The sequence below is a fragment of the Orussus abietinus genome, unplaced genomic scaffold, assembly GCF_000612105.2.
Source record: "Orussus abietinus isolate OABI.00-Male unplaced genomic scaffold, Oabi_2.0 scaffold22, whole genome shotgun sequence".
NCBI classification, from domain to species: domain Eukaryota; kingdom Metazoa; phylum Arthropoda; class Insecta; order Hymenoptera; family Orussidae; genus Orussus; species Orussus abietinus.
The window spans coordinates 1,555,793-1,576,288 of record NW_019394596.1 but is presented as its reverse complement, the minus strand read 5'-3'; the positions used below and the strand labels follow the sequence as shown (position 1 = coordinate 1,576,288).

General features: G+C 55.4%; 1 long non-coding RNA gene across 1 annotated transcript in view; it reads right to left on the bottom strand.

Moving 5' to 3' along the window:
• The window catches only part of LOC111674031, a 43,580-nt gene that overhangs the window by 5,428 nt on the left and 17,656 nt on the right, over positions 1 to 20,496 (bottom strand). The window contains exons 6-7 of the long non-coding RNA XR_002762235.1: positions 14,421 to 14,594; positions 13,874 to 13,988 (exon numbers count right to left, since the gene is read on the bottom strand). This is a non-coding gene — a long non-coding RNA (uncharacterized LOC111674031). The remainder of the gene's footprint in view (positions 1 to 13,873; positions 13,989 to 14,420; positions 14,595 to 20,496) is intronic.

Sequence of the window (20,496 nt, the reverse complement as noted above, 5' to 3'; positions counted from 1 at the left end):
GCGGCGCCGGACGTCGGTCCGTCGGCGAGGGCGTCGCTTACGCACAGGTGGACGCGATCGCGAGTGGAAATTTCCACTCGCTTCTTAATCGTCGGGAGGGCGTATCCACTCTCCAGTGCGTCGCACCGAGCGTTGCACTTAGCCGTTTCTTTCCCCCGTTTCACCTCTGGAATCAGGGGCGACTTTGTTCGTCCTTTTTTCCATGCCTCGCTCTTTCTCTCTCCTTCGTCGGATGTTGACGAATTCGAGGCGTCGCGCGTGTCGATCGGAGTCCCCTTTTCCCCCTTGGGTAAGGGCGATACGCGCACCAGTTCGGGAGGGAATAATTATTAATGCAAAGGGGCCGCTTTAATCCCCCCGGAGTATGTTTCGCGGCTGGCTTTCGACCACTTCCGGTCTGGAATTAGAAGCGCCAATAAAGGACCGAGCCCGGCATAGAGACCCCGTTGTTTGACCAAGTGCGCGGCAGAAGCCTTGAATTCGTTCGATAGGGGGAGAGAAAAGGGCGGAAGGGTGGAGGGACCGGGAGGAACGGACCAAGGAGAGAAAAGGATGTCGGGAAAGGCGTGGTATCAAGCGGCAAAAGGCATCGCGGAGCTGCGTGGGTCGGGTCGACTTCCTCCCTCCGTCTCGTCGGGACGGAAAAGTATGACAAGTGGGAATATTACTCGTTTCTCCTCGCTCGAGTCGAGAACCGGAAAGCGCGTCCTTCTCGCTCTCTCCTCGATCGCGAAATCCGCTTCCGCTCGCCCTGCCCCTTTCTCCCCACGTGGAATATAAATATATTTCAAAGATACGCGTGATAGGTATATTTCCCTATACAAAAAAATATACATCTTTCAAACGTATTTAATTCCACGCTAGGGCGAAACTCTTTCGAAAATCGAGAAAAAGTAGCGTCCCCTCGTATCATCAATACGCGTGAGAAGTATATTTCCCTATACAAAAAAATATATATATTTCAGACGTATTTGTTTGCACGCTAGAGCCAAACTCTTTGGAAAATCGAGGAAAAGTAGCGTCCCCTCGTATCGTCAATACACGTGAAAGGTATATCTCTCTATACAAAAAAATATACATCTTTCAAACGTATTTGTTTCCACGCTAGGGCGAAACTCTTTCGAAAATCGAGAAAAAGTAGCGTCCCCTCGTATCGTCAATACGCGTGAGAGGTATATTTCCCTATAAAAAAAAATATACATCTGTCAAACGTATTTGTTTCCACGCTAGGGCGAAACTCTTTCGAAAATCGAGAAAAAGGAGCGTCCCCTCGTATCGTCAATACGCGTGAGAGGTATATTTCCCTATAAAAAAAAATATATATCTTTCAAACGTATTTAATTCCACGCTAGGGCGAAACTCGTTCGAAAATCGAGAAAAAGTAGCGTCCCCTCGTATCGTCAATACGCGTGAAAGATATATTTCTCTATACAAAAAAATATACATCTTTCAAGCATATTTGTTTCCACGCCAGGGCGAAACTCTTTCGAAAATCGAGAAAAAGGAGCGTCCCCTCGTATCGTCACGTCCGCGGCGATTAATTCCCCCGAGGAGGTAGCTCTCTCGTCTCGGGTGCGGTGATAAGGAAAATGCAGACTTGGATAGATTCCTTGCCCGCGGGGCTCTCGGATGCGCTTTTACGGAGGTATCCTCCGACCTGACTCGGGCTTTCGGGGGGTTCGGTCGAGTAAGGTCGTTGTCACGACCAGAAGAAAGCGTGGCGAGCGCATTAATTGCGCGCGCCCGCGGAACGAGAATCGAACACAGATGGGCGAGCATGTGGAACCGCGGTGGGACGCGGATACGTGTAACGAGGCGACAATGTGTGACCTGGGCCGGGCGCGCACGCACACGTGGTGCCAACGCACGTGTGTAAACAGATATGTAATGTATACTCGGGAGGATATTTACACCCGCCGCGAGAAAGGAGAGCGGGAGGCGTGCGTGTGCTCGCGTGTGCCCGCGTGCACCGGACTCTGCTCTCGGGGCCCCCGACAAAGAGGCGCGTCCACGCACACGGGCGCTCCGGGTTTTCAGGCTTTCGCGACCGTTTCGGGTGCTTCCCAGAAATTCCCCTCGGGGAACAAAGAGAGTATGCGTGCTGCGGAAAGAGTGAACTCGTTTTTGCGAAATGACGAGGGGTGAATTTTGACATTTTTACCCGACGATTTTGGGAAACCCCCCCCCCCGGGTAACTCCTTGAAAGAGCGTCGCCAAGACGGCGACGCGCGCTCAATTTCCGTCGCGACGTATTTTTAGGCGGCGATATCGTGGAATTAATGGAGGCCTCGCGATAGCGCCGCGATAAGCCGGCGTTTCTCTGTATAATTAGTAATCATTGAACGATAACTGTCCCCCGCGCGGCTCCCCGAGAACCCCCGAGGAAACCGTCAACGAGCCAATTAAGCGGACTAAGGGAAATAATGGAAATGAAGAATGACCCCTTGCGCAAATGAGGAAAGACGTAAGTGGACCTATCGCCGTGATATTAAATGGAGAAATTGCGCTCGGAAGGGGGAAACGATATTGCGAGAGGGAGTCGGTGCGCGAAAGTGATTTCTCGTTAATTCGGTAATTCCCGCTCTTCGCGGGGGAATTATTTCGTAGCAACGATCAGGGCCATTGGAAGAACTTAATCGAGGGAATTAAAAAGAAATTAATACGTAAGCGATTACTAATAGGGGGTTAAGGGGTGGATCGCGCAACTCGAGGGGGAGGATCATTCCGAGAGAAATTCATCGGCCCTAGAATTTACTTTCGCTAATAACAGGATGTTCACCCAGCGCGACGAATCCGCCCAAAGTGAAGATAACCCCCTTATCACGCGGGACCGACGAGCGAGCAGATAAGATTTAACCCTAACGTGAGGTGTGGAGTTTTATGTAACTTTCTCGGGTCGTATATCTTCAATGCAAATCTCGAGAGTGTCAGATACCGGGGTACTATAGGAGATGTTCTCCCACGTGATTGATTGCCAATAAAATATTTTCACCGAGAGAACCCTCCGGCTCGTAATTCTTCGAGTTCGTTGCAATTACGCTCGCGAGGTGGCCGAAAGTCGGGGGTTAGATTTTTCGACCGGATGAAAGAGGGAAATGGAAAGAGGAAAGAGAGCGAAAAGAAAAAAAAAATAGCCCTCGAGGCGTCGCGACGTCGGGGCACGAATCGAATTGAATCGAATCGAGGCGGATTAAATCGATACGTATCGACCGATGAGAGGAACGGGCAGAGCCTCGACAAGTCGCGGTTACGACCATTTTTGCGTTTGCCTTCGTACTCGCGTACCGTCCGCGCGATAGTACAGCAACAAGGCGATAGTACGGCAACAAGGCGATAGTACAGAAGGGATCAATGGCGCATTATTGATGAGGCGGTATCACTGGTGGCGGTGTTATTTACGGCGACGTTAATCGCGTCGATCCCACCACTAACGGCGGTATTAGTAACGGCCCTGTTAGCGCCATTGGTGCAGCTAGACCGCCATTAGCGTAATTAGTGTCGGTCCCATTCCTATTAACGACCGGATGATATTGGTCGACTTCGTACTCGGCGATACCGCGGAAACGTCCCGGAGATGACATAAGGCGGGCAGGCGACTAATTAAACGCCGACAAAGTGGGTACCGCCTTTCCCTTAAGTGTCGATTACCCTCCCATCGAAGTGATTCGAGGAGGAGGTGTAGGAAGTCTCGTTAGATGATTACGTTAATTAGGAATCGATCGGCAGCTTGAAGGACATGGAGAACATGGACCGTGATTTTCCGTGACGTCCAGGATGGTCCCCAAATGTTCCTTTTTCTACAAAGGACCGTGTCGGGGTCGCCTCTCGAGGGGATGGTCCTTCGAGTCGCCAAAGGACTCCACACGTGTGCGAATGGGTTTTCCAAGTGGTTGCGGAGGAGGATCCTTGGCGCCCTTCGACGGTCCCGGCTCGAAAGGACCGAATTTTCCCAAAATTCTCCCCCGTCAGAATGGGTCCTTAAAGTATATTCAAATTATTTCCGGGACTCGCGGAAACGGTAAGGACAAGGCTCCGGCTCTTCCTTCTCCGCGTCTCGGTACCATTGCGGTATCTCGCTTTACGGCGCCGTAAACCCGTGCATTCGGCCGCGATTTTTCCCCGCCGACTGTTTACAGCCGTCGCGGCGCTTTTCTAACCCGAGGGACGTCGCGTCTCCCCTTTTTCCCTCGACGATGCTTTACGGTCGGAATATTTCCCGACGGCTGAAAAAGGAAGAGGTCCTCCTCGCGACGACCTCTCGTTCAATGAGAGCCGTCCGTATATCTTAGGATAAATAACCATATCTATCCCTGATATGATATTTATCTCGGGAGAGTAGCGGATGTTTATGGACGGATTTTCACGGGCGAGGAGGTTCTCGAGATATTTTTACCCTCGATAGTCGCGACCGATACGATCGGTTCCCCTGTCGCTCTTCCTCGAGGACCCGTCGAGGAGTCGTAAGGACCCTCGAGGTTTCCTCTAGATTCTCCGCCGCGTTTCCCGTCCGATTTTCCCTGCCGCGAAGAAGCGATCACGAGTCGCTTTCCGGAGCGAGGTCGCCGGACTTTCTCGGGCCGCTTGAAAAGTCAGATATCGCCGCCGTCGAGGCGGAATTCGGGGCGAAAAATCAGCAAGTTCATGCAAACCGCTCGGCTTGGAAATAGGTTAACCTCGATTTACATATGTATCGCGCAATGCTCCCGACATATGCGCATGTACTTGTCAAAAGGACAGACACACCGTCCGCGCCTGCGAGGAAGATCGAAGCTCGATCGAGGGATGAAAGGAAAGCCTCGAGAAAAATCATTCTAAAATTCTTCCCGCGACTAACGACGCGGAAACGGGGCAGGACCATATATTAGTAATTAAACGAGTCCGAGAGTCGTTTCCCCTGGGGGTCTCCGAGCACGTGGGGTCCCTCCCGGTCCGGCCAGACCAGCGGACAAATTCCGCGTGAAATCGGAGAACGGTCCACCCTCGAGAGGTGAACGCTCGTAAGTCACCTCGAGCCTTTTCCCAGAAATTTTCCGAAGTGCCTTTTTTGCGAGCCACATGTGAAAACAGGACCCGAAAATACACCCCCGACTGCGTCCCGCAGGTCCAACGGCCGTTCCGGGAGTGTCGTGGTAACGTGGGAAAGAGGGACCCGCCCGGAAATATATCGACGCCCCTCCGCGCCTCCAACCTATCCAAGAATCGTCTCTCTCCCCCTAGAGAAGTCAAAAATTTCCGGAAAAAAAGAAAAACACATATTTCGGAGGACGATTGGGTATGCCCGGGATGGCCGCGCTGACAAAAGACGACGCCCGCGACCGCCAGGAATTTATATTCGCTGGGAAACTCCACCAAGGGTCTCGGACAGTACTTTGCCAGCCTCTCGATCTACATGTGCATCGCATCCCCAAGACATTTGGGATGGCTCGCAGTGGTGTAGCCCCGCCTCTAGCGCAACCTCGTATAAAAAGGAGGATAAAAAAATAGAGAAAAACAAACGCATTCACGATCCGAAGTATACACCCGGGAGCATGAAAAGGCAAGCCGGGGCATCGGAAAAAAAGAAATAATTCGGTCCGCCTTCGCCTTTTCCGTCCACATCTTCGTGGACAAGGAACGAGCGAGAGTCGGTTCGCGAGGAAAGTCAAAATGATTTCAGGAGAAAATTCTAATAGGGGTAGATTTTTAGGTCGTTCGAGGGATACTCGATCGGGAGGAAGTCCTTGGACCGGCTACGCCAGTGGGGACCGATCCTGGGTCCGTAGGAGGCAGCACCTGCGGCTTTCATCCCCGGGGCCCGAGGAAGGCGAGGGTGTTCGAGGGACCGGGTCACAAAAAAGGGGCTCCCCGAGAAAGAGAGATAAAAGGATATATATGCGTGCCGAGGTCTCGGGGCCCGATCGGACCCCTCTTCGTCTTCTCACCCCAGCGCGCAACCAAGGGAGGGCCCGGGCCGGTGCTTACGCATCCCCCTTCCGAGAGACACCTGTGCGTGCCCCGCTTACGCACACGGGCCCGATCGGGCCCCCCGGCACACCCACGAGGGGTATTATGAATTTATGAATGCGTCCCGGGGAAGATGAAACGCGACGGATCCGTACCCTCGCCCCTCTTTAATGCCCACTTTCCAACCCCGGAACGGGTACTGCCTCCTGTACCGATCCTCCTCGTCGGGAGGACCGCCGGATTTTCGGTCCCGACTGCGAGACGTCGCACCTGTTTCGCCCTCTTTTCTGGGCCCCTCTAAGGGTAACGCTCTCGTCCTCCCCGGTCGTAAAGCGGCGTCTCGAGCCGCGCTTTTTGGTCGCTTTCGTCGTAAGGAAAACCGGAGGGTTACCGATTACGTTTTTAGAAGGTCGTAAACTCGCGTGGCCGGTCACCTTGGGACCCCCTTAAAAGCCGGTGTGCTTCTTGTTTTCTCATTTTTTTATTTTTCCTTCCCCCCATCCCACGAGGAGCCAAAAAGCATCGCTTTTGTTTTTCCCCGGAGTATCCTTCTGCACGGTGGGGCCCCCGATGAGGCCCCGCGGTTACTTTGTCCCGGGCCGTTCCTTTTTGCGGGCCGAGAGGGGGCCCGGGGTCTGCTTTCCCTCGGGACGCGGAGGAGATGCTCCTTTGTCGAGGCTAACGGGAAAAGCCGTACACTTGGTGGGCGGTATCCGCGATTACATTGGATCCGGACCAACCTCTATTTTTAGCGGTCGGAGCCACCCCTGTCGGGACGAACTCCTCGAGACACTCATCGGGGCTCCCGATTCTTCAATGGCGCTTCGCGAACGGCGCCTTTGTCGCCGTTTCTACCCATTCGCGACTCATCGATAATCAGGGATTCAGAAAAAAAAAAAAAAATAGAGGAACCCGGAACGACTCTCGCGAAGGATTCGGTCGAAAAAGGACCTCGAACCCAGGGCCTCCTATTCTCCAGTTGATCCGATTTTATTTCGCGGGCGAATAGATTCGCCAGAAAAAAAAAAAGAAAAAAAAAATGTCGCATTGTCGCGAAGTCGCGTCATCGTTCCATGTTTAAGAGTCATACGCGCGACCGTAAATTTGTCGGCTAGAAAAGTCGATCGGGCGAGCTCGAGGATCGGGTCGCAGATCGCGGGGTTAACGGGAAACCTCGATGACCGAGGACGATTACGCGTCCCGAGGTCTATCTTTAGCCGTAAAACCCTCCCCCGGGAGGAGGAAGTCCCGCGGACTCCCCGGGACTGCCGATTTTTCGGACGGGAGGTGCAGCGGCTTTACAAATGGCGAAACCGGTCGGTCCCGTATTACGAGTCTCGGGGATTTCTTCGGCCTCCCTCTCTCGGTCCCGCGATCCTTCCCCAGCCCTCCGAGAGGACTCGTACCAAAGCGCTTACGAGACCGGGCCTTACCTCACCGAGAGTACTTTCTCCGGGTTCGATTCCCGTGATATATCTCCCCGGGCGGAGGAAAGTCGGAAGTCGGTTTCCGATTTCGCGACCTCCTTCGGTCGGGGAAGAAAAGGATTTTTTTTTTTCTTTTTTTTTTTTTCAAAATCGGGAGTTCTCGGACGAAAGTCCGAAGCAGAGGGACGACGCGCGAGAGTCTGGGGAGCCCTTTGTCAATTTCCAGGCAATTCCGTCCAGTGACTCGGGAGAAAAGTGAAAAAGTGGCGCCCTCCCTTTTGAGCTCGCCCAGCGGCTCGCCTAAGGGTAACGGCCCTGGAATACCGTACCCGGAGGTATATATATATTAATCCGCGGATAATCCCCCGGGACTCCTTCTGGTGGCAAATTGTCCGATTCAATGTAAATCCGATTCGCGAGCAGCTCGCGTGGCATTAATCTCCGCTCTCGACCTTACGCCGCGCCGCCGGGACGCCTCGGTTTCCGCGGCGCCTTTCGGCTCTGACCTTAAGCCCGTTCTCGCGACGACACGCTTTCGCGGCGTTCTAGGGGAAAGCCGAAAATAAATCGGAGCCTACACGTTTCGCTCGTGCTTAACGTCCTTTCCACGAGGCGAGCTGCCGTTCCGAAAACTTTTCTACGCGACCTTAAGCGCGAGGTTTTCGACGTCGACGCGAGACATCGCCTCGTTAACGAAGGCCGCGTGGCCTCTCTTCCACTCCTCGTCCCTCTCGAATTTTTCCACCCTTCCGAAATGACGTTCGTGAGACGACGAAATGACGTTCGACGCATGCGTGAACGCATCCCAACAAAGGGGCGCCCCGGACGAATTTCGGGGGTTCGTCGTAATCACGGGGCGAAAAGGGAGGGGCTTAAAAAAAAATGAAGATGGCGGACCGTTTTACCAGAAGAGCCTAGGTTTTCCCTCGGGACGGCGTATCGCCGCCGATGCAACGGGGACGTCATGTTTATGGGCCTCTTAAACCCCGGGTCTTAACTCTCTCCCTCTCCGTCTCTCCGAGGAGAGGCTGGAGGCGAGTCGTGGTCCAGGCGCGGCCATATCGAAGGTCTGACCTTGAAGGGATAAAAAATCTCCGGAGAGATGCCTCGGGGCAAGGGGCAGCTAGTCGCCTCTCGCTCGGGCCGGCCTCTTCGGCTCGCTCCCTCTCGGTCGAGCAGCCCTTCCTTGTCTCGCCCCCTCCGGATTTTCTTCCTTTGCCTTCGCGTCCCTCGTTCCGTCTCTCTCAGGCCGCCTCGGTTTTCCGGCCGCGCCGCTGGTTGCGTCTCCGTCGCTCCCCCCACCCTCGCCTCGCCGCCTCTCTCTCGCGTCTGCCGTCCGACCCGGCGAAGCGTCCTCCTCCTCGCCCGCATACGAGAAGCCTCGCGCTGTCTCTCTCGCCCCCATGCGGGCCCGCCTCGCGCCGTCTCTCTCGCCCTCGCGGCGCTGCCCGACCCTCCCCGATCTCCCGGCTCCGCGTGCGCGCGCACTCGCTCTCGGGCTATATCAATTTCTTCGCAATAACAGGACGATTCGGCGTCGTACAGTTACCCCCAAGAACCTGGAGGAGATATCTCGGAGTCCGGGAAAACGCCCCCGGGGAGGAAACCCGCGCCTCGTTGCCAAGGACGCCTATGCCACCGCGAAATGTCTTGATTATGGAACGCGGGCCGGCGCGACGAGTCAAACTGGTTTCGCGAGGATACTCGCGAAAAACGAATCGCAGGAGTAATTAAAGCGCTCCGCCTGAATTCCGCGGTCGGCCCGATTTTTCCTCCCCTCGGTGTCCTCCGTATCGCGCGACTCGACCGCTCCCCCGACTTCGTTATCGGAGCCCGATTACCTAACGCTCCTCGAGTCAGATGTTAAAAAAAAAAAATCCCCGCACCTGGAGGAACGGGTCCCAGGAATTATCGAAATCGAGGCAAGGCCCGGTCCCTCTCTCGAATTTGACTTTTCGATAAACCCGCCACGTGATCGGCACGCTTTCGCCCGAGATCGTTCGGGGCCCGATCCGTTACAATGCTCCGCTTTGTCTCGGCGCTCTTTTTCCGCCCCTCTTCCCTTCCCTCTTTATCGCCTCCGCTCGTTTTCCCATTTATCCGAGTCCGCGCCCCCGCCCCCCTTCCGGGTCGGTCTCGCTCCCTCTCTCCAAAAGATAAAAAGCGAACAAAGCGAGGAAGGGGCCGAACAACCCGATCCGGGACCAGGACCGTCCCCGAGGCCGCGGAGGCATCGCCGATGCCCCTCGTCTCTCCGTTGGCCCAGGTCGGGCCTACCCTAGGTCCCTGCTTTTCCCGTCCAGGAAAAGCCTCCCCAGGCTCACCGAAAAATCCCCAGAGTTCCCAGGAACGACCAACTCGACCTTTTCGAGCTGGTCCACGGTCATGGCCGACCCGGGTCGATCCTCTCGCTTTTCGTCCCCCAGGTCGGGAAATACCCTCCGCTCGCCGCGTCTTTCATCCCGTGAGACGATTCGGCGCAAAAGGACGGCGCGGTCTCGCCGCGCGGATAGGTGACACTCTCCTGCGGCAGGCCGGATAAAACGTATCACGCGATTAAACCCAGAAGGACGTAATCTTATACACGGCGGTTACGCCTCTTCGGCCTCCGCTCCGAACGCAGGGAGAGCTCGGCGCGTTTCGATGCGTCCGTATAAAAAGAGCGAGTCGGCGCCTCCACCGCGTCTCCTTTTGCAGAAAATGCCCCCGTTTATCGGGGGTTCCCGATATCGCCGAAATGGCCGATCTCCCTATCACGTCTTTCCATCGAACGGAGCGGAGGGGAGGAGGAAACTCGAAAAAGCGCACCTCTCGGCGTCGGGGTGGTCCTCCCCTTCCTCTCTACCTGGTTATCGAGTCGCTCCTCGCCGAGATGGGTAAACAGGGAGCGGGCCAGGTTTCTCGGCTCATCCCGACGGACACGAAAATACCCAAAGGGGAGGGGAACACGGAAAGCGTCTTCGCGCGATCCGTCGACCGAAGGCAAACCGTCGGGGGAAACGTCCGAGACGAGTTTTCGCCTTTCGGAGGGCTTTGACGAAGGTTAGGGTTGGTCTAGATGCCGGGCCCCGAGACTCCGAGGAGATTCATTTTTCAAGGGATCCAAAGACCTGCTCTCCGCGGCCCCTCTCTCGCTCTTCTCCCCCCCCTGGCCCGCCGCTCGCTCCGTCTTTTTCCCTCCTGCGCGCAAGGGCTGTCCAAAATCCGGGCCCACTGATTTTTCGGGCCCGATCCGGGAAATGGACCGGAAAAGTAGGTAAACCGACCCCGCTCGATGACGCGCCGTTAATTACCACCGTGGACCGAAGGAAACCTTCGGGTCTCGGGACGGTCCCTTTTTTTTTTTTCCCCATTTTCGCCCCCATGACGTAGACCCGGGATTTACTTTCAGCGCGCCCATTTCCACGAAGCGTCGAATATCGAGCTCCTCTCATTTCCATACGACGAAACCGACGAAGCGGTCGGCCGGCCAAGCGGCACGGCAAATTTTCAACCGAGGCGGATGTACGTTCTCGCTGTCAAAACACGTCCATTAACCGACGCGTCGCCCGTCCACTCTTAACAAGGTCCCGGGCGATAGGCAAATCGGCCCAACCTTGCCATCGGATATCCTTAGATGAATCGGTTAAAGATGAAATGAATTAACGACGGAATCCGGGTTTTATGGGGCTATCCTCCACCCCCGGGCGAAAGAATCGTCCTCTGTGCGCGGTTTCCCCACGGGGAGCGAATCCGTCGAGAACGGAACGTAATTAAAAGGGGAATAACTATTACGGAGCAAAAAGAGGTAGGAATCTTAATTGAAACGGCGGGTCGAAGGCGGGGGGCGATCCTCGGATTTAATCGACCATTTCTGGGGGGACACCCGACGAGAGGAGGCGGCGCCCCCCCGAGAGGGGGGCTACGTATGACGTACTCGTTAACTGCCAATTACTCGGATTTAATCGTCGAGCCCGTTGATCGTTTCAACGACTCCTAGAATGAACGCGAGTAACGTATTCATCGGCGCTCCGCGTCATCTCCCTCCGCGGAGAAATTCATTTAATACCTCCCATTCGAGAGCCGAGAACGTGGTGGAAAATAAATCGCCTTACCTTCTTCGTCGGATTTCAGAGGCGCAAATCAATTGACGAGGTGGAAAATTCCCGTCCGGGAGGTCGAGCTGTTCCCCGGGACTGTACTCGCGGCGGGCTCGGCCGCCGTGCCAGCCGGGACTGTACCCCCAGTTGTTTACATTTTAACCGATGGCGGCGTTGCCAAGTCTGCGGACCTGTTGCGCCCGCCGCGTCCCGAAGAACTCACCCGTCCATTAATTACCACGTTAATGACGTACGAATCGAATTTTAATCGGAGCCGTAGTCGGGGTTTTACGAACGCGGCTTTTCGCGATCCTCCGGGTCCGAGAGGTTAGGAAATAACGACTCGGACGAGACGCCCCGAGGGTGGAAAGCGGACAAGAATTTAGTTTACTCGTTAAGAGAGACTCGTCCGAACCGAACGAACCTAGATACCTCGCTTTTTTATGAAATATCCGCGACCAAGGGAATTGAAACCGTAAAAGCGAGGTCACACGAAGAGCTACCGTGCGCCGAAAGACGCGACGACGCGTCGTTCGAGGAAGCCGAGTTCCCCGGAATGTCGTTATTCTTCCGCAAGAAGAGCGCCATCGGTCCGTCGCGCCGAAAGGAAGACGGTCTCGTCCGCGAACGACAGGGAGTCGAGGGCCGGCCAATCGGGCGGCACCGCTCGGCGCGCACGTTCGGTATTTCCCGGTCTCTCACGTATTTCAGCAATAATTGCGTACGTGCAAGCAGCGCGCCAAAGGAAAAAGCTCTGCCGGCCGTATAAGGCCTTCACCGCGATAGTTGGGATATCTTTTTCCGACCTTATCGTGCAAATCCATCGGGGAAGCGAGGATCCTCCTATTCGAGAAAACGGAACGTTCGAGACAACCTCCGGATCGCGTCCATCGGATCGAATCTTTTCCCGTAACATGAAAAAAAATTGACACCGGCGGGGCATCGATACCCCTGCGCGGCGGGTTGCCGCGCTCTAGGCGCCGCCGAAGATAGCCGAGTCCGCCCGAGAACGGCCGAAGGGTTTTCGTCGACGCCGCGGGAGATTCGATTCGAATTTCGGAGTGTCCATCGCTGCTAGGGTATGTCGTTATATCGCGGGTGTCCGGCGTCCGGATAAGAAAGTCGCGCACGGGATACGCGTGTGCACCCGCGCGCGCGCGTGCCCGTGTGCGTCCGCGCGATAACCACTTATCGTATCCGGCTCCCCTTACGCGAACGTTGTCACTTACCAGACGCGAACGACGCTCGACGTTTTGCGCGCTCAAAAGGCTCCGCGTCGCTCGGCCGTATCGAACGGCGATCGACCTATCGATCAGTCGATCGATCGCCCTGGCGGGTCCCGCGTTTTCATCGCTTACGTTTTAAATTCGACGCGTTATTAGTTGCGACGTCGCTCGTCCAATCGCCGATGACGTTCTCTTTTGGAACCGATTAACGACGTCGGATAAGGACGTTACGCCGTGACGTGGATAGAAGTTCCTCGCCACTTTCGCGCGCCGAGTCGGCTTCGTGGCTCTCGTTTTCGTTTACCGGGATTCCTATTAAGGAGCTCCTAGTCCGATGGCTGTTCCTTTTGATAATTAGGTACATCGACGGTAAGGTAAAAGACGTCTCGCGATGACGAGGGGACTGAAAAACCTCCAGGATCCGGTTTACTCCGTTTTCCCCCAGGTTCAAGGAACCACCCCGCAAGGTCCGCGGCGAACGAAAAACCACCGCGAGGTCATTTTTGCTCCTCCAAGTTAGCATTTAGTGGCGCCTGGATAGCGAACGAGAGGCAATCGTACATATTGCCGGAGTCCGGTATGTAAAGGCGCAGTTCGAAGGTGGTTTCCTTTCTAAGTGGTTAAGTGGATTTTAAATCTCTAAGACAGTCTTTCTTGCCGAAGAACCGCGTGGCCGTGTGCCGGGTAAGCAGCGGGTACTACACGAGCGGCTTTGGTCATGGTTGGCTAAGGTCCTTCGGAAATGGGTGAACAGGACGCCGAGTACGCGCGGCGCAGGCTACGTGGGAAAAAGGAAGGATAGGTAAAAATACGCCGGCATTTTTTTTTTTTTTTTTTCTATGCCGCGCTTCCACTCGGCAAGTGTAATAAGAACTACCTGCCTTGAGATTGGCGAACGTCGTCCCCGCGTAATGCGCGCAGAAGAGCACGAGTAACCTCCTGGGCTTGCTCGTTTGATGACGAGCACTCGGCAAATGTCTCCGGGAGAATGCTCGGGGAAAGGAGGAAAATGTCATGAACCTCGCGGAGGCGTCTAAGGGGACGAAAACCTGGAAAGGTCTCGCCACGAAGAAGTACCGAAAGATCCGTCTCCTCGCTCCCAGGAGAAACCACGTGGACCAGCGTCCTCGAACGTTCGTCTCCTGCTGTTCGACACCGCGTTATCGGAGGCAAATATAGCCGCTTATCGGATACTTACTTCCCTTCTTCCCCTTTTCACAGACCGGAGCAGTCTCGGCGCTACCAGCTTTGGTCGGAAGAACGCCCTCGGTGTTTGCCCTCCGCCTTCGGCGATCCACCGGGTCGCTCGTGGCCTGGAATTATTTTCGGAGTATTTATGCAACCCGGAGAGAGCCGCGGATGAATGCTCGATAACGAGGCACCTCGAACTCGAGGTGAGAAATAATTGTTACCCAGATGTCGGGAATAATCATCGGAGAGGAATATATATAGCGCGAGATTGCGACCGGTCGTTCTCATTCGCACCTACCTGGCGACATCTTTTCTCGGGGACGTCGCGCCGAACGTCGGCCCTGTCGCCTCGCCTCGACCTCCCGCTTGCTCAATTTTATTAGCATTCAAGTGCGAGGCTCGAATCGATTGCGACACTTTTTGCGAAATTCGATTATTCAAATGCGACCGCTTTCCCTTTCCGGCGAGACTCGCCCGATAGGATTCGCGTGTTCTGGACGGGGCTGAATTTTCGCCGAAGTCGGGCCGACCTCGAAACCGAAAAATTGTCCAACCTGTAACTCCGGATCTGCGGTTTCGTCGTCGTCCCGGCGGGTTCCTGGTTCGCCGGTCCTTCCACGGTCGAGGGAGTCCCGCCACCCTGCCGAGGAAATTTACGAGTGCCTTCAATAGGGGGTCGTTATTCCGCCTCGTTGTCCTCCAAATTTTCCTTTCAGTCGCGCCCCAACCTGCCAGGAAAACGGAAACGATCGGCTAGATCACCTTGTTGGGAACCTTTTAAAAAGGGAAGAAAACTGTCGAGCAAGAAAAGTCCCAAAATTCTGCATCGTTGATATACTCTCAACTTTGTAAATTGTACCGCGGCTTCGTCGCCCGACGAAGGAGGTACCCGTAAATCCCAGCAACAGGTGACGTTAATACACGGTCCCGATAAATCGTGGGATCTCTCGTAATGCGATTCCTCAAGGTAAGACGGCGTCGCCGGTGACCCTGTCACCCGAGGGGGATCGTAATTCGTTTTCATTGTCGCCTAAATTTTCCATTCACCTGCGCACCGGGGCCGGTCCGAAATAGGAGGCCCGAAGGAGGACCGATTTGCAAGGTGCCCCATTCAGGCCGGAATGTTCGCTCAAAAGTGCTCCCCTGCCCACAACAGGTCCCCCATTTTTCGGGCCCTCTCTTCCCCGCCCTTCCCCGAGCAAAGATTCACCCCTCGGGGCCCCGTTCGGTTTTCTCTTCGCCCCTCGTATTTTCGAAGACAACATTACCCGGGACATCCATCTCTCCTCCGTCAACAAATTTTCTGACGCGTCAGCTCCGACTAAACTTCGACCTCTGCATTTTTTAACGACGTTAGACCCCGACCCGACGATTTTTCCCTGTTTTTAAAAAGGAGGGAAATGAGCGTTTCATCGAGTGGAGTCGACGTCCCAAGATCGGCACGTCCCGGGGTTCCCACAGGAACCGCGTCCCGACGGTTCCCACAGACGTCTACGTTCTCCCCGATTGCGATTCCGCCGAAATATCCTCGTAAAAATAACGAGAGCCTGCCGATAATTTCGGTGCCCTCCCCCCTGCGCGGAATCTCGATAACAGAAATCGCTTCAAGAGCCGCCCTTCATTAGATGCTCCATTACCGGTATTACCGTGGCTACCACCGTTACTACTGTCATTACCTCCGCTACGATTTTTATTGCCACTTCTGCCGTTATTATCCTCGCGTCGAGACGACGACGTTCCGGTGCCTTGGCCCTAGGGATCATTTTTCTTTTCTCCGTTCCTCGTATTTCGGTCGATCTCCCCCTAGGTCGCCCCTCGAGGGACGTCGCGAGTTACTCACTCGGGCCTCTAGTGTTTTATATCAATTAATTCCAGATCTCGCATCCCGGTAAAGAGTTTCCCTCGATCGGAACTCCCGTATTTAACTCTCTAATCCCGCTGACTTCCGTCCTAACCTCTGACCGCGCGCGAAATCGAGCCCGGTCGAATTCGGCAGCGCGCAATTAAGAAGCAGGAAGGAGATACGTTATTTGTATTTCGACGCGGCAAAGCATATCCGAAGTGCCTCCTCGGCTCCGAATCGAGTTCCCGGGCGCGGGGCCAAGTCGACGGAATTCCTCCGGGACGTCCTCTCGGGAAATTTAAGGCCTCAACAATGGACGCGACGCGCCGATCTCTGGGTCGTTTTATCGGCCGGTCTTTCCGCGAGTCCGGGACTTTTCCGAATAACGTCCCTCCCTCTCCCCCTCGTCATTTGGCTCCATCCGCGAGCTCCGGCATACCGTTAAAGTCTATTTTAGCGCCGGTTTCGCCTCGAAGACGCCGCGGCGCGTTCTCCTGGTGGACCGGCCATGCCCTCTTCCACTCCGAATCCGGGCGCCCCGACGTCGATAAGAGACGTGGGCGCGCAAAACGTCGGACAAACGATCGCGACGGAGACTGGGGGTCACGGTCGTAGACCCCGGGTCCAATTGTCGTTTCGGGGAATATTTCCGGACCGGCGGCATCAAACGGCGACGTAAACGGAGCTCGTCGGCGCAGGGCGCAAAGGGGTGGACGCGCTCGGGGCGGCCACCCTGGAGTCGCCCTCCCGTAAATCCCATTGGCTGATTTACCGCCGCATCGTCCGCGGTTTAATTACGGAAACGGTCTAACGAGGTATCGGAGTGCGTTTCGCTGCCGCTGCGGAAACCTTGGATCCGCGATTGCGAGGCGGAGGGCGATAAGCGTGGACTCGTTCCGCGAAGGACGCGCGTCGCCGTCGCCGTTACGTCGGCCGGTCGTTTGGGATAATTGAGACACGCGGGTGCCGGAGGAAGCTCCCGGGATGAATTACGGTACGCGATATCGCCGATAAAATCCCCGCAACGCGCGATCCATCACCCGGGTCGGGACGCGCCGAGCGCGGGGGAATAATTGCTGGAAACTCCTGGCCGATCCTCCGGGACCCGGGAGGTTCGAGCGGCTCCGATCGACCCGCCTCGTCGACTCTTTTAACTTCTTACCACGAGAGCCACTCTGGAAACTCGAGACGGGATGCGACCCTTAGGACTTCTCGAGGGTCCGAGTCGTTATCCCTAGGCATTTCCCTCCAAGGGTCGCCGAGCCCCTCCAGCCCCCTCCCAGAACCATAGGTCGGGATTTCCTCCATAGTCGACGATCTCACAAATAGAGAGACCTCGAGATCCGAAACTTTGCGGTCTCTCCTTGGAGGCAGGACCTACTTGGCTCTTTTGGCGCTCTCGACGTCGAAAGGGTTCCCGCCGCCATTTTGGTCCTCCGCCGTTCCCCGGCGGGTCCTCGACAAAGGACCCAAGCTCGCCGCCTGAACCTTCAGTCAAGATTTCCCAAATAGAGAGACCTCGAGTTCCGAAACTTTGCGCCGTCTCCTGGGAGGCAGGACCGACTTGGCTCTTTTGGCGCTCTCGACGTCGAAAGGGTTCCCGCCGCCATTTTGGTCCTCCGCCGTTCCCCGGCGGGTCCTCGACAAAGGACCCGAGCTCGCCGCCGGGTTGCCCCGGCTTCCGAAGACGTTCCTCGTTTTTCTCCCGGCCAAACGAAACCGGGCCCCTCGCTCTGCTCCTTTTGCCTTCGCAAATTCCCCGGCCGGTCCGCGGTACTCTCGGCTTCGGTCCCGGTCATCCATCTTCCGGCTGGCGGATTGCGTTTTTTCCACCCTTTGCCTCCCCGCCCTCCCGTTTCCCGTCTCGGGATTTTTCCAACTTGTCGGAATCGATCGTCGCGGAGGCGCTGTCGGTAGTCGTAGCTCTATTCTATCTATACACGTAGCTCCCATCCGAAGCACCAGGTCGACCTGCGCGGTATATCCCGCGGGCACTTAATGCCGCCCAAGGTGGAAATACCGGTCCTCGCCGATCGGGTCCTGCAGGTGTAATTAAAGTAAAACGGTTCCGTTGGTAATCAGGCATCGGGAATAATCCCTGTCGCGAGGTGCGCGTCCGGTTTTGGGGAACCGTCGGTACATTAAAAGTACATCGAGAGGAGTACATCGGACAGATCGGCGTTCTCGCTCGCGGACGAGCCTCGAATTAAGCGGTTCGCTTACAAGGCCCGATTGTCGGCAGGAATAGAATCGCGCGCCTTCCCAGAGTCTCGTGTGAAGGGGCAATCGGGAAGCGGTCCTCCCATCTCGATGGTCGATCCATTTGTTTTAACGGCACGCGATTCTCTGGCATTAAGTGCCCCTTGTTCCGCCGTTTGTCTCTCCTCGTCGAGGCCCGTTCGCCCGGGTGGAATCGAGGCGAGGTATGCCCGCGAAAAATCCACCCTCTCGATTTTCCCCGATTTTCCGTCTTCCCACTTTTCGGGAGCGCGGAGAGAGGGAGGTGGCGATCGCTCGTTCGCGAACGCTCCTATCGCTGGTATCGTGTGGTTAACACCAGTGACGTCACTCGGCGTCACTGCGCAAGAAGGAACCGTAATGCACCTCGGTGCACTGGGCAGTTTCCGCCGTGCGCATCGACCCTCCTGCCCAGCCGATGCACTTTACCTCCTGCGTTTCCTCCGGCAGCTTTTTCTCCCGCTTCCCTTTTTACCGTCCCGGGAGAGAAATGGGCCTGGAGAGAGAGAGAGAGACGTCGAAGGCATTTCTTCGGCCGGGCGCGAAGAAAAGACTCGCTCGGGCTCGACTCCGAGGAATCGTTATGAATTATGAATGGCGGCGACACGAGGGCGACTCGAGGGGGGCGTTTCACGAACAAAGGGGGTTTGTAAAGTTGCCGGCAATGAGTGCGGAGTGCAACGTACGAGCTCCTTTGTTTACCGCCAGAAGAACGAGGTGCATTTCACGCCGGCTCTCGGCCGGGGAAAGAAACCCAGGAGCCCCGACAATGGGCACGAGTTCACGGATTTGCGCCGTCACCGATAAGAGGGCCTCTGACCGATAGCGCGATACGACGTACCGCGCGATTTACAAGGCCCGGTAATCGCTTCTGGCTACCTTCCGCGCCTCTCGACGGCGATCGATTAATAATCCCGGATTCGCCCGGCAAAGAGACCGCGCGCGGACGTATACGGCGCGATACTCCGCCGTCGATTTTTCCCCCTCGACGTCCCGAAGCACCCAAGGGAGACCGACGTCAGGCCAGGCCGTTTAATCGATGAAGAATCCGCTCGGCCTTAATTGAAAAACTTATTTGGTTTACCATTAATTAGGGGGCCGCGCTCCAGGGAGCGATCTTCTCTTAACCGGCCAGACCGATCTCTCGCCTCCGCGGCGAATCGGCCCGAGAAAGTCATTTCTCCGGGCGAGACCTCGGGATCTCTCGATTTCGATTAAACGTCAGAATTTCCGGAAGCGCCAAGAGATTCCGCGGCCATTAATTTTTTTTTATGTAAAAAAAACACTTCGACATTGTCTTGGCAAAAGAATAAAATTCTCGATCATATTCGAGGGTGAAAAATTATAGTAGGATAGAATACAACGCCGCTCGACGTACGGGCGAAATTCGTATGACCGTGCAGGCAATATTGGACCAAACGTACGGTGACTATAGTCACCCGTCGTAGCGAAAGGGCTAAGAACTCGAAGTTGCTCCAATTGTCTGGTCTTTAGCGGTTCGGGCTTAACGTTTAACGTTTTCTACGCATCTCGGCGGCAAAGGGCGAGTGCGCCTCCGCTTGCGTTTTTGCGTCGACTGTACGCTTCTCGGAATTACATGGATCTCACGGGAGAGGCTGGGGTGTGGGTCTGGACCATTGGTTATCTCTGGCAGTGTTTCTCAGACGCCATATGCTCCGGGGCCCGGCTTCTCCTTCGTCCTCTTCGGGACGCAACCTCCCGCTGCAGCGGCGCTGTCTGACCCCCTACCCTAGTCGCGGCGAGATGGTTGCGGGTCAGCGGAAATATTCCGAGCGATCCTCCGACTTCCCCGAGAAGTCGGGGATGGTTTCGAGAGGCGAGAAAAAAAAAATAATTCCTTAATCTTGGTAAAAGGGAAGGATAGAATTTTCTTTCCTACGTTGGACTCTCTCCCTCCGGGGACTTCTTCCAAGGGAGGCGGGTTGTTTTCGAGAGGCGAGAAAAAAAAAAATTCCTTAATCTTGGTAAAAGGGAAGGATAGAATTTTCTTTCCTACGTTGGACTCTCTCCCTCCGGGGACTTCTTCCAAGGGAGGCGGGTTGTTTTCCAGAGGCGAGAAAAAAAATAATTCCTTAATCTTGGTAAAAGGGAAGGATAGAATTTTCTTTTCTACGTTGGACTCTCTCCCTTCGGGGACTTCTTCCAAGGGAGGCGGGTTGTTTTCGAGGCGAGAAAAAAAAATAATTTCTTAAACTTGGTAAAAGGGAAGGATAGAATTTTCTTTCCTACGTTGGACTCTCTCCCTCCGGGGACTTCTTCCAAGGGAGGCGGGTGGACCGCTCGAGCGTCTTTCTCGATCTTATCGCCGGCCGCCCCGGGATACCCCTCCTCTCTTTCCGTCTCGTTTTGATATCTGTTTACGGTTCTCCTTTTAGTCCCGCTCTCGTTCCTGGATCCAGTTTACCCCTCCCCCTATCTGGTTTACTCCCTTTTACTTTCCTCTTCCGTCCTCCTCCGGCCAGTCGCGCTCCAGGAGGAGGAAGGAGGACGGAGGCGTCGGTTCGCGGAAGGGTGGACGGACGAGTTCG